Below are 12,956 nucleotides of genomic sequence, written 5' to 3' on the forward strand. Positions count from 1 at the left end.
CTCACAATTTGGGACTGGATCCCAGGATCTTGGGATTATGATCTGAGCCAAAGGCAGACGATTAACCGACTGAGCCACCCAGGTGCCCCTCACTTATTCTTTATACTAAATCTTTGAGATCTGTACTGTGACCACCTTTGCCTTGCAAGTGTGGCGTCCACGGCCATGCGGTTGCTACGTGGAGGTAGGATTTGATCCCAAGCACTTTCAACACTCTCTACATGCTCCTCTACACGTACTTTTGTGAAAATTATTTTAAGTGATCAAAAGCAAATAAAAATTAAGATCTGAGGAGAGAGGAAGTCATGAAATAAAAGGATTATGACTAACTTCTGTGAGTGAAGGTTCTGAAGGTAGGTTTCCTTATTCTAAGTACCAGCTCCCCCTTACCAGCTTTGTGATGGGAAGCTGATTACTTAACCATTGCGTGTCTCAATTTTCTCATTTATAAGAGGGAGAATAGTGAGATTATTTACCTCATTGTTTGTTGTCAGGATTAAATATGATCATGTATGTAAAACGCTTATAGCAATGTTTGGGAGTGTATGTGCTAAATTGTAGTAGTACTATTTTATTTTTCTTATGTATCCTCAAGCATGAATAATTAATGAGGAACAGGTAAAGTGAAAAGGAGGTCTGACAAATAGCTCCCAAAGAATTTACAGAAGTGGCTTAAACCGTTTTGGACTGCGAAGGATCTTCAGCAACACATCTCTTAGCCCAGGCAAAAGGAGCCTCTGACCAGGTCCCACACTTAGAGGTCCCTTGTCTTACACATAAAATAAAGTCATCAAAGAACACATGGCTCCTTCTATCACTTGGTGGTTCATTCTTATGACTGACACCATTCAATTTCAGAGACGTGTTTCTCTAAAATCTGCTTGATGTCCTCAAAACACGTCAACTGTTCAAATGTCATGAAGGGGTGTGGATTGACTCACTATTCATATTGGAGATCCTGCACCAGTTAGAGCCCAGGAAGTAACTTAGGGAATGAAAACTCTCAGATAAGAGAAAAACATAACTGGATTGACTGGTCAAATTCTTCCTTTTAATTAGCATGAACGAAATAGTTTCTCAGACGATGAAATATCCCAATGGTACCAAGTGTCTATATCCTTGCTTCACTTCTTGTTGCAGTGTATAGTTCTGCAAGTACTCCTGAATTAGCATGATATTTGAAAGAGCTGCATGAGGGCTGCAGAAAATCTGCAATATTAAATAATTTATATTACTCAGATTTGCATGTATGTAAGTATTAACTTAAAGTGCATGAAGCATGGGGCACCTGGGTGGCTCAGTGGGTTAAAGCCTCTGCCTGCAGCTCAGGTCATGATCCCAGGGTCCTGGGTCAAGTGCTGCATTGGGCTCTCTGCTCAGCAGGGAGCCTGCTTTCTTCCCTCTCTTTCTGCCTGCCTCTCTGCCTACTTGTGATCTCTGGGAGTGTATGTGCTAAATTATAGAATACTGATTCTTTACATTACTGAATGGATCTACTTACTGCTTTGAGAGAAGAGAAAATTTGTGATGTACATGATAGCTACGCATACAGTGAAAATAAAAACATTTTGTAATATTTTTGTAATAATAGTTTACCTTATATGACTCTATCACAATGTTCGAGCAAAGGTGTATATCTTGTTCATTTCTAAATCTATTGCATTGGTAATTCAAAAATTTCTGTTGTGATTATCTCAGCAGAGTAAAGGTTTTTCAAACTGGAACCAAGAGGAATCTCCTTAAAAACAACAGTGACTCGGGACAGATGATCTAATTTGACATTACTGTCAATAAAGCATAAATAATGTGAAAATCTTGATTAAAATAACAATATTTAGTGATTATATTGAAATTAAAGCAAGAAAAATTTTATAAAACACATATATGATAATTTGTGAATTGTATGTTTTTATTTTATTTCTCACTCAAACATCACTGACGTATCAACAGCATTCATGATAAAAACTAAATTCTGGGGTGCTTGGGTGATGCAGTCATTAAGCATCAGACTCTTGGTTTTGGTCAGTTGGTGATTTCAGGGTCATGAGATCAAGCCCTGTGTCGGGTTTGCATTCAACAAAGAGTCTGCTTAAGTTTCTCTCTCCCTCCACCCCATGTACCCTCTCTTTCTTTCTAAAATAAATAAATAAATCTTAAAAAAATTAAATTCAGTTGTTTTTGATATTATGCCAGATCTAAGTTATAAAAAGTCATAGCTTACCATATACTTTAAACATTTTTGGTCATTATGGAGGTGTATTTGTTAAGTAGGAGAATAGACTATTTTAGCTAACTGCTTATTAGCTTGCTTTCTACTTCTAAAATAATTTGATGTATAGTATGTGGGCTCCCATTTGTACTGTTGCCATGGTCCTACAGTTGTTGGGGTGGGGGTAAGTCTGGGGTCATGGTTTGAAATTATGAGTTCCAGGAATTCAATGTGCATTTTCATAAGAATGAAAGCTCATTGTATATCAAAACAAAACATCTTTACTTATTCAATACATTTGCTTATTCATTTAACAAACATTAAACTCCATGGCAAAGATAAAGGTAATCATTAATATGTGGGAAAACTGACACCTGGCAGTGCAGTGAAAGGGATGTGCACAGGTACCACTTCTTCCAGGAAGCTTTCCCTGACCAGAGGCTGAGATTTTGTCTGGGCTTTTTCTTTGCATTGTCCCTATTTCCCCAAGCAGAATAGGACAGTGAGAGAATTCCTTGGAGTTGGTCAGAAAATCTAGTTTTGAATCTTGATCCTGTCACTTGTTGCCTATAGAATCTTGGACAAGTTAATCCCTTAGACTCTCTGAGCTTCAATTTCCATGTCAATAATGTGGAAGGAAGAGACCTTGTCCTGGGAAATGCGGTATTGTCGCATGGATATATACACATAAAGGGAAGACATGTGCTAGCTAAAGAGAGTCTGAGAAAGGTCATATAGAAGAAAATACTCTTCAGGTCATTAAAGTACTCTACAAATGTGGGATGGTGATCTTCTTAGAGTTGAGTTCTGTATTTTCCAAGCCTTCCTTTGTTTATTAACGACTTACTCCAGGACTGCGTGACATCTTCTCCTCCCCTGGGTCAATGCAGCAAACTGAAGAATTTAGAATATGCCATGACGTTACACCAACTTTTCCCATGAATAGGTAATTTTTGACATAGCACTTTAATAAGATATATTGTTGGGTTAATTGTCCAGATACCCACTGTTTTCTTCTTTCATGGAGAATTCCCTATCAAACTATGGGAGGGAAGGCAAAAGAGAGAAAAAAAGGAACACCGAGTTTCATTTCCTCGGTTTCCTAATGGGATAATTCTAACACCTTCCAGGGGTGTAGTCAAAATTTGCATTTAGAAAAGGGCCTTCATGAGCAAGTAAAAAATGTTTTATCAACGAAAACAGAAGAAAAAAAATCAAATTTGCCATTTGATAACTCAACCTGATCACTACCTTGCAAACCCAATGACGGCTACTGCTCTGAACCACTTAGGCGGCTGTTATCTCCCATTGTTTGGAGAGGCTGGAGTGTATTGTGAGAACAAATAACCCCAGTGAGTGGTTTAAATTAACAAAGGTTTATTTCTCGCTCATCTCTCTTGTATTTCCTTCTCCAGTACCCAGGTGACAGAGCTTCTGTTATTTGGAAAGGTTGCTGACCTCCATGGCCAAGGGAAAAAGAGTTCTCTGCAGGGTCTCACATTGGCCTAGAGTAAGTAAGTGAACGCTCTGGGCTGGAGGGTCACATAGCAGCTCTTCTCCTATCACAACAGCTAACGATGGTTACGTAGCCCCACCCACTACAGGAGCTGGCAAATACAATTCCATCTGGGACCGGAAAGGGGTGAATCAGAAATATTTGGGGAGCAGTGCCGATGACTAGTGTGACACAGTGACTTCCATGAGGTGCTGATGTGAACCTTTAAAGGCAATCAGGCACTGATCCAGAAGGCTAGGTGTCTGACTGGGTGTGATGGCTGCTCTCAGGCTATCTGCCTTCGTTCATCCTCCTCAACCTCCCTTGCTAAAGCCTCCCATTCCTTCATCAGAACTTACTACTGCTTGAGCCAGCTCCAAATAATTTCGTACTCTCTTTTAAAATGCAAATAAACAGTAAGTATACTGTAATTTTAGTGTGTTCATCTGGTGGTTTTAGAGAGCTGGTTGCTTCGGGGTTCTTGAGGGTGGAAACATTGTTTTTTGAAAGACTAACACTTCTCTCCATGATGGGAAAAGGACGTGGGAAGGTAAGTCATCTATTTCACTATAAGTGCCCAGAGTGGATCCTGACCACTGTGCCGGGATTTATAAGGCTGAGGACCCCGTATGTCTTTGGAACTGCAAGCCCAGGACAGTCATGGGACTCATGGTTGCCCTTTGAGCAAATAGGTCTCAGGAATCCCAGTTTGGGGATGTTTCCAGCCCAAAATGACAAGGTGCATACTGAACGACGATGCTTAATACAAATAGAATCCGACTTTTCTCTTCTGATGGAAGTCCAGGAACTAAAATATCTTTTCTCTTAAACATTTAAAAATGCTTCTCATTATCTTTAAAAACATCTTAGAAAAATATATTCTAGGTTGCTTTCTAATTATGCAACAAAATCATTCCTAGTTCTGGTATGTTGGTTAAAAGTCAAAACAGCTTGTATTTGAATACAGCTATACACATACAACATTCAAAAGCTGTTTTCGACATGATAATTAGACATTAAATTGTGATTTATATTGTTAAATACTGATTTGGATTAACTAAGTAACAGTCTGGAAATTTACAAGTACTTTAGGATATTGTGCTATATGAAAGTATGCCCATAGTGTATCACACTTTCTTTTTTTTCTCCCAAATTTAATGGATTATTTTAATTTGCCTCTTAAAATATTTTGAATAGGTAAGATGTATATGTAATACAAATAGCTAAAGTTACAAAAGTATTTTTTAGTGAAAAGTAAGTGTTCCTCCCACCCCTGCCTTCTAATCCTTGAGTTCTTCCCTCCCTGAGGGATAACCACTATTGTCAGTTTACTGTCTTTCCTTCCAGATATTCTGTATTGCTATAAATTTTCAGTTGGCACGTGTGGAGGGTTCTTAATTTCCTTTTACACTTTTTTACTTAACACAATATCTTAGAGGTTGTTTCATACAATATATACTAGCTGCCTTATTCACTTAACAGCTACATAGTATTCTATTGTATTGATGTATCATAATTTATTTACCTGGTTCTCTATAAATGCTTTTTTATGTTGTTTCAAATCTGCTATATGGACAATCCTCCTGGAAAGACATTCTTCTACTTAAGTTTTTCTATGTAGGTGTGACTTTACTGTAGGACATAATTCTAGAAATGGAATTGCTAGATCAAAGGCAGATTTTCTTCATAGAAATGTCATTAACATAAATTAAGTTTTAAACCATGTGACAACATCAATCTGAAAAAGTTTTTTTTTTTTTTTTTTAAACCAACCTTAGGCTAACAGTCAAATAAGACATGGTTCCAGATCTCAAGGGGCTTAACTACTATAGATAAAGTGGCAGCTATTTAGAAATTATGTATCTTGAAAACCATTCTCAAATGATCTCTATGAAATTTGCTTACCAATCGTAAAATTGAATCTAAGAAATATTTAAATGTTCCTATGTACATGTCTGGACTATGAAAATTCCTTAACTGTGGAAAATTCTTATAATGTTTTTCCTTTAAAAGTATATGCATTTTCAAATAAATGCTCTTGTAAAAATTCCACCAGGAAGAATAATATCAAAGCTGTTAAAATTTTCGTAAACAGTTGATAAAGTCAAACCATGACACATTTCTTTAAGGGTCTCACTGAGAACTTTTAACTAGAAAATTCCCTATTTTCTAGTCAAGGTACCTGGACTTTTTAGAAAGCCTTGCTTAGTGCTGATTAAAGAAACCATAAGTAACTTGCCATGAAAATAGTCAAAATCCATTTCCTAGAGAAGAAGGGTGTGGTTTCCAGAGCAGCACAGGAAGGGTTAAACTATCACTCTTTCCTGATTATTTCATATCACTTGTATAAGATTGCTAAATGTCAAAAAGTGTTTATTTTTTTGCTAACAGTATAAAACTGAACATACTGTGAGACATAAGGTAGCAGGTGTCTTGGCTCTAAACTATCAAGTCTGTGGGCATTCTGTTATAACAGGTGCTCCAAAAAATTTGAACAGATTTTAACAAGAGCTGTATGGGCTTTTTAATTAGCCTAGTTATTCAGCATGTGTAAAAAGCATTAGGTATATGCTTAAAACATCATAGGGTCTTAAAAACAAATGCTTCACATAGTCACTCTCCCTTTCTGGCTCCTCTTAGCTTTCTGCTATTACATTTGACGTATGTGTTTCTTTTATCACAGAAATCCCTCCAGTTGAAGCAGGAGGCCACCAAGAGCCATCATCTATAACAGTGATGGAATAAGAGATCCAGAAAACTGTTCTGACTGTTACACAGATACTCGGTACACTTTTAATAGAACTCAAGTTTGACACATATTAGAAAGCAGCCTAACCTCCCTGGAAGAGCCTCTTTTAAAAAATTCATATGCCTCACAAATGGACTATTTCTAGAAGGACTTTTTACTGATCTCTATAATAGAAAAAGAAGGGATTTTACTTGGAATTCATGTTTAGGATTTTAGGAATAACCAATGACAAAAACAAACTCGATTCTACCTAGAATTTAATTCATGTTCTAGTTATTATGCTAATATAGATATTAATTTGAGGCTATCTATTTCTTTTTGCTTTTAAGTGCTGACGTTACATTTAATCTTTGGGATCCAAGTTTGTGACATTAGTTCGTTTGTCAAACAAATATTTACTGAAAATCTATTATGCTGAGTTTGTGTGTGTGTGTGTGTATGTGTGGCATAGAAGAATAAAAGAGTTCCCATCAGAAGAATGTGGTTGACACCTCAATGGTGTAATTAACAAACATACTATGGGAGTTTAAAAAATGGGAAGATTTTACATTTGGTGAAACTGGGAGAAAATTTCTTTGAAGCAGGTGGTGATCATCAAATGATCTTGGTGTCGCAGTTGGGTAGAATTTTGAAATCATGATAAGAGCTAACATGATAAGGTAGACTACATTCCAGGCACACGTGAAAGGTCACTGAGTCATCATTTACGATGATTGCATATTTTACTGTGATCAGTGTTTTGTTTTTTCAGACATACAGAGGTAAGGTTTAGATTTGTTTTAAATTAAGCAAATGAAAAGGTACCGATTATTTATTGCTTATGGTGTGCCAGGCCCAGTGCCAGAGGCTTTACCCACTTTGCCTTAGTTGATGTTAGTAGCCTTGGCTGACAAACCCATGAGAGGTATCATTACACCTGTTTTACACATGAGTCTAAGTTAAATAACTTATTCAAGGCCATGTGAGAAGCAAGTGTTGCGCCAGGATTTGACTCAAACCCATCTAGTGCCTACGTGTTTGCATTTTCTCCTCAGCATGCACCACTCCATCAGTTTTAAACTAGAAGGAAACTTGTAGATCGTTCTTGGGGATATAATTCACTTATTCCCAGTGGAGGTAAAAATTGGCTTTTGGGGGGTTGTATTAGTCAAGATTCTCTAGAACCAAGAGGATGGGTGGATGGATGGATGTATAAACTGGTATCATAAAAAGAGATTTATTACAAGAATTAGCTCATACAGTTATGAAGGTCAAGAAGTGCTACAACCTACTGTCTATAAGCTGAAGAAACAGGAAAGTTATTGATGTAATTAATCTGATTTTGAAGTTCTGAGAACCAGGAGGATTGATGTATGAGGCAGGAAGGATTATGTGGCCCTTAAACAGGTTTACTTATACTCTTCCCACACATCAGCACAGTTTATTAACTTTGTCGAAGATAAAGAAGGGATTTTTTCCCCTAACCTGTTGACATAATGATTCTATTACTCATAATTTTTGTGTATGTGATACTTTCATTTATACCACGCCCACCCATATGGATACAATGAAATTCTTCTTCTCATAATCTGCCTTTTCCATTATCCAATGCTATTACTTTTCTAATCTATTCTCTAGAATTTCTTTATATTCATAAAATAAAAATAAAAAAATATTTTTTCTGTAACTGTAAAGGCATATTAAGCACTTCTGGACCTTTTCTTCCACTAATAATTTATCTCAGAGATTGTTTTATATTACTATGTAGAGATATTCCTACTTTTTTCTTAGTAGCTGCATAATATTCTATTCCATTATATAGATGTATTTGGCTTATTTAGCTGCATTTTTTTAGTTTATATATATACACATATATACATTTATATACATTATATATATATATACACATGTATATACACAGATGCTTCTTTTTTTTACTTTTTATTTTTCAAAAAATATTTATTTATTTATTTGAGAAAGATGAGAGTGCAGGGGAAGGAGCAGAGGGAAAGGGACAAGTAGAATCCATGCTGAACATAGAGCCCATCAAGGAGTTTGATCTCACGATCCTGAGATCATAACCTGAGCAGAAACCAAGAGTCCAGCACTTATCTTCTGGGACAATTTTTCTTTTAAAGATTTTATTTTTAAGTAATCTCTAGACCCAACATGCAGTTCAAACTCACAATTCCAAGATCAAGAGTTGAACGTTCCACCAACTGAGCCAGTCAGGCATCCCATATAGTCATACCTTCTTTATCCATTCACCACCAATAGGTCTTAGGTTGTTTCCTTATCTTGGCTATTGTGAGTAACACTGCAGTGAACATAGGGGTGCAGATATATTCTCAAACTAGTATTTTTGTTTTCTTCAAATAAATACCCAGAAGTGGAATTGCTAGATCATATGATAAGTTGTATTTTTAATTTTTTGAAGAGTTTCCATACAGTATTCCATGCTGGCTGTACTAAACTCAACATCCAAAAAACAGACAATCAAGTAAAAAAATGGGCAAAAGATATGAACAGACACTTCTCTAAAGAAGACATAAAAATGGCTAATAGACACATGAAAAAATGGTTATCGTCATTAGCCATCGAGGAAATTCTAATCAAAACCACATTGAGATACCCCCTTACACTAGTTAGAATGGCAAAAATCGACAAGGCAGGAAACAACAAACGTTGGAGAAGTTGTGGAGAAAGGGGAACCCTCTTACACTGTTGGTGGGAATGCAAGTTGGTGCAGGCACTTTGGAAAACAGTGTAGAGGTTCCTCAAAAAATTAAAAATAGAGCTACCCTATGAGTCTGCAATTGCATTACTGGGTATTTACACCAATGATACGGTTGTAGTAAAAAGAGGGTCATATGCACCCCAATGTTCATGGCAGCAATGTTCACAAGAGCCAAAATGTGGAAAGAGCTGAGATGCCCTTCAACAGACAAATGGATAAAGAAGATGGGGCCCATATATACAATGGAATATCACTCAGCCATCAGAAAGGATGAATACCCAACTTTTACATCAACATGAATGGGACTGGAGGAGATTATGCTGAGTGAAATAAGTCAAACAGAGAAAGTCAATTATCATATGGTTTCACTTATTTGTGGAACATAAGGAATAGCATGGAGGACATTAAGAGAAGGGGAAAATGAAGGGGGATAAATGGGAGGGGGAGATGAACCATAAGACACTATGGACTCTGGGAAACAAACCGAAGGTTTTAGAACGGAGGGGAGTAGGAGATGCGTGAGCCCAGTGATGGGTTTTAAGGAGGGCACGGATTACATGGAGCACTGGGTATTATATGCAAATAATGAATCATGGGACACTACTTCAAAAACTAATGATGTACTGTATGGTAACTAACATAATACAATTTAAAAAAAGATCCACATGTATTTGTAAATATAAATGTGTTTTGATTTAACATGATATTGTAAATCATTTTTGGTCTTAGGTTTGAATTTGAAGTGTGTGGTGGGAAATTTTAAAAATACGTTTTCTGTGGTATTGTAGAATCAATACGTACACCCGTAAACAGGCATTTTATATGTTACATATGATTAAAATGTAATAAAATGGAAAAAAATTTCCCTTACTAGAAGGAGTGCCGCAATTTATATTTACACCTGAAATGTTCTAAGATTGTCTGTTTCTTCACATTTTTGTCAAGAGTGTATTAATCAAGTGTTTAATTTTTGCCAATCTGAGAGGTGACAATGAATCTCAACATAGGTTTAATTTCCATTGCTTTAAGTTTGAGCAAAGTTGAGCTTCTTTACACCTGTTTAACGATTTTTAAAAAATGTATAAATTGTCTGATTACATGATTACATTCTTTTTTTTTTTTTTAAAGATTTTATTTATTTATTTGACAGACAGAGATCACAAGTAGGCAGAGAGGCAGGCAGAGAGAGAGAGAGAGAGAGGGAAGCAGGCTCCCTGCGGAGCAGAGAGCCTGATGCGGGGCTCGATCCCAGGACCCTGAGATCATGACCTGAGCCAAAGGCAGCAGCCCAACCCACTGAGCCACCCAGGCGCCCCTGTCTGATTACATTCTTTGCAATACTGTGTTACCGATTTTTTTTTCCTTATTGATTTTCTAGGAGTTCTTCATTCAATATAAAAAGTCTCTCATACAAAGATATAGATGCTTATTCCCATTTAACATCAATGATTTTTATATTGAATAATTAGACATACAATTTTGTTTAAAAATTTTGTTAGCATGATGAGTTAACTTTTTTGGAAAAGATTGCTTAACATAAGTTATCACACACTATTTACTTTCTCATATGAGGAAACAAAGAACTGCAGCTCTTAGAAAAATAATTACACCTGTGAGAGAACTCTGACGCCCTACTTAGCATTACTCTATTTTCTTTGCCTGTTCAGGGACCAGCTACTTGTGCAGGGGAGAGGTAGCTTTGTCCCTCATTTGGCAACTGCTCTGGAATGAATAAATGACAGATCTAGAAAAGTCCAACTTTCTAAGCCTGCTCTTTATAACCAGCTTCCAAATGACAAGAAACACAAGAAGATTATGTTTGGGGCTTGGCATAGTACCTAGCATTTAGGGGAATGAAAACTATTTATTTTCTTTCTCTCTCTCTCTCTCTCTCTCCCCCTCTCCCTTTTTCTTTCTGACAGAGTGAGAAAGAGAAAGGTGTGGAGGGGTGGGGGAGAGGGAGCAGAAGACTCCCCACTGAGTAGGGACCACGTTGCAGGGCTGGATCCCAGAACCCTGGGATCATACCTGAGCCAAAGGCAGACGCCTAACCAACTGAGACACCCAGGTATCCCTATTTATTCATTCTGGTTAAAGCTGGCTGTACTAGAATTGGAAAAATTTCCATTCTTGGCTGGTATTCACAGGGCTCTGGGAGAACCATAGGGGCTGGTAGAAGTTTCCCTGCTTGCCTTACCTTTAAGTATCACTTTGGACTATATGAGATTGTTGTTTTCATAGGTCAAAAACAGTTGAATGTCAACAATTCATATGACTCAGTCTATATCTGAAAGCCTGCTGCGGTTAGAGAGGCTTGAGCTCTCACAGCAAAAGCTTAAAGCTTTCCACACTCCCAGCGGACTGGAGTTCTAGGGCATTTTAGAGCACTCCTGCTGGAAGCGAGGACTGCAGTATTCAGCAGTGACCACAAGAGGGGGCATTTCTCTTGGAAATGAGAAGATTTCGAATGGTTTTCCGAGAAGTCCTGGCAGAGGCGGGTTGGGGTGAGACAGCAGGGCAGCAATCAACATTGAATGTGAGAGGGGGGCGATGATTGCGCGTTAGGTCATTGTCTAGCTTAGCAGAGACCCCAGCAGTTTAATCCCTGGGAACCTGGTGTGAGTAATGTTGAGAACAGGCAAGCCAGAATGGAGGGGGCCACTGCAAAGAGCGGGTCGTCTTCAGTGGCCTAATTGCTGATCTGATAGCTGGAATCAAAACATCAAAAATGACAAGCAGAAAGGGCGGAAGGTCTATCTTTCACACAATAGAAAACACCAGCTGCTTGGAAAAAGCTCAGGGTGTCTTGAGAGATACCCTCCCTTTGCCAGTTGCATGGCACATTCCTGTCTGAACGTCTCCGTGCCTTTTGAAAAACGCAGTACCTACTGGCAGTGGGCTTCTTTGCAGCAGTGTGGTTAGGCCTGTGATGCAAAAAACATTCTCTTTTGTATTTGCACAACTGTTAGCCTCTCCAACTCAATCACCGGGGCTCGGATTACCAGGAGTCTTGTCCTTCCTTTGTCTCAGGAAGTCTGCTTGAGGCCACACGGCACATGCGTGCAGTACAAGGGGAGTCCTCCCTTCCAGGGCCAGCTTCTCTAATCCAATTTCCAATCGTGGAGGAAACACAACAATAGCCAAGCCTCCTTCATGAGAACATGAAGTGACCCTAAAGAAGTTGCTCAACTAGAGGCATTCTTTTTTTTTTTTTTTTAAGATTTTATTTATTTATTTGACAGAGATCACAAGTAGGCAGAGAGGCAGGCAGAGAGAGAGAAGGAAACAGGCTCCCCACCGAGCAGAGAGCCCGATGCGGGGCTGGGTCCCAGGACCCTGAGATCATGATCTGAGCCGAAGGCAGAGGCTCAACCCACTGAACCACCCAGGCGCCCTTTAAAAAAAAAAAAATCCTTTATAATAGTTTTTTTTAAAAAGGATTTTATTTATTTGAGAGAGCAAGCGAAAGCACGGGGAGTGGCAGGCAGAGGGAGAAGTGGGCTCTCCACTGAGCAGGGAGCCCTATGCGGGATTCGAGCCCAGAACCTTGGGATCATGACCTGAGCTGAAGGCAGATGCTTAACCTATGGAGCCACCGGGGCATCCCAACTAGAGGCATTTTTATTAGAAAACTACGAAACGGGAAAAAGAGAGCAAATCTGTACAAGAAATTATGGCACATTCTTCTGACCCCCGGGTGGATGGTGGTGCTGGCCAGATTTGACCGCCTCATGTCTGAGGTCAGTTACAATGCAGGTTTCTTGCCTTCAGCTGGGGGACTGGCATA

Source organism: Mustela nivalis (assembly GCF_964662115.1).
Source record: "Mustela nivalis genome assembly, chromosome: 11".
NCBI lineage: Eukaryota > Metazoa > Chordata > Mammalia > Carnivora > Mustelidae > Mustela > Mustela nivalis.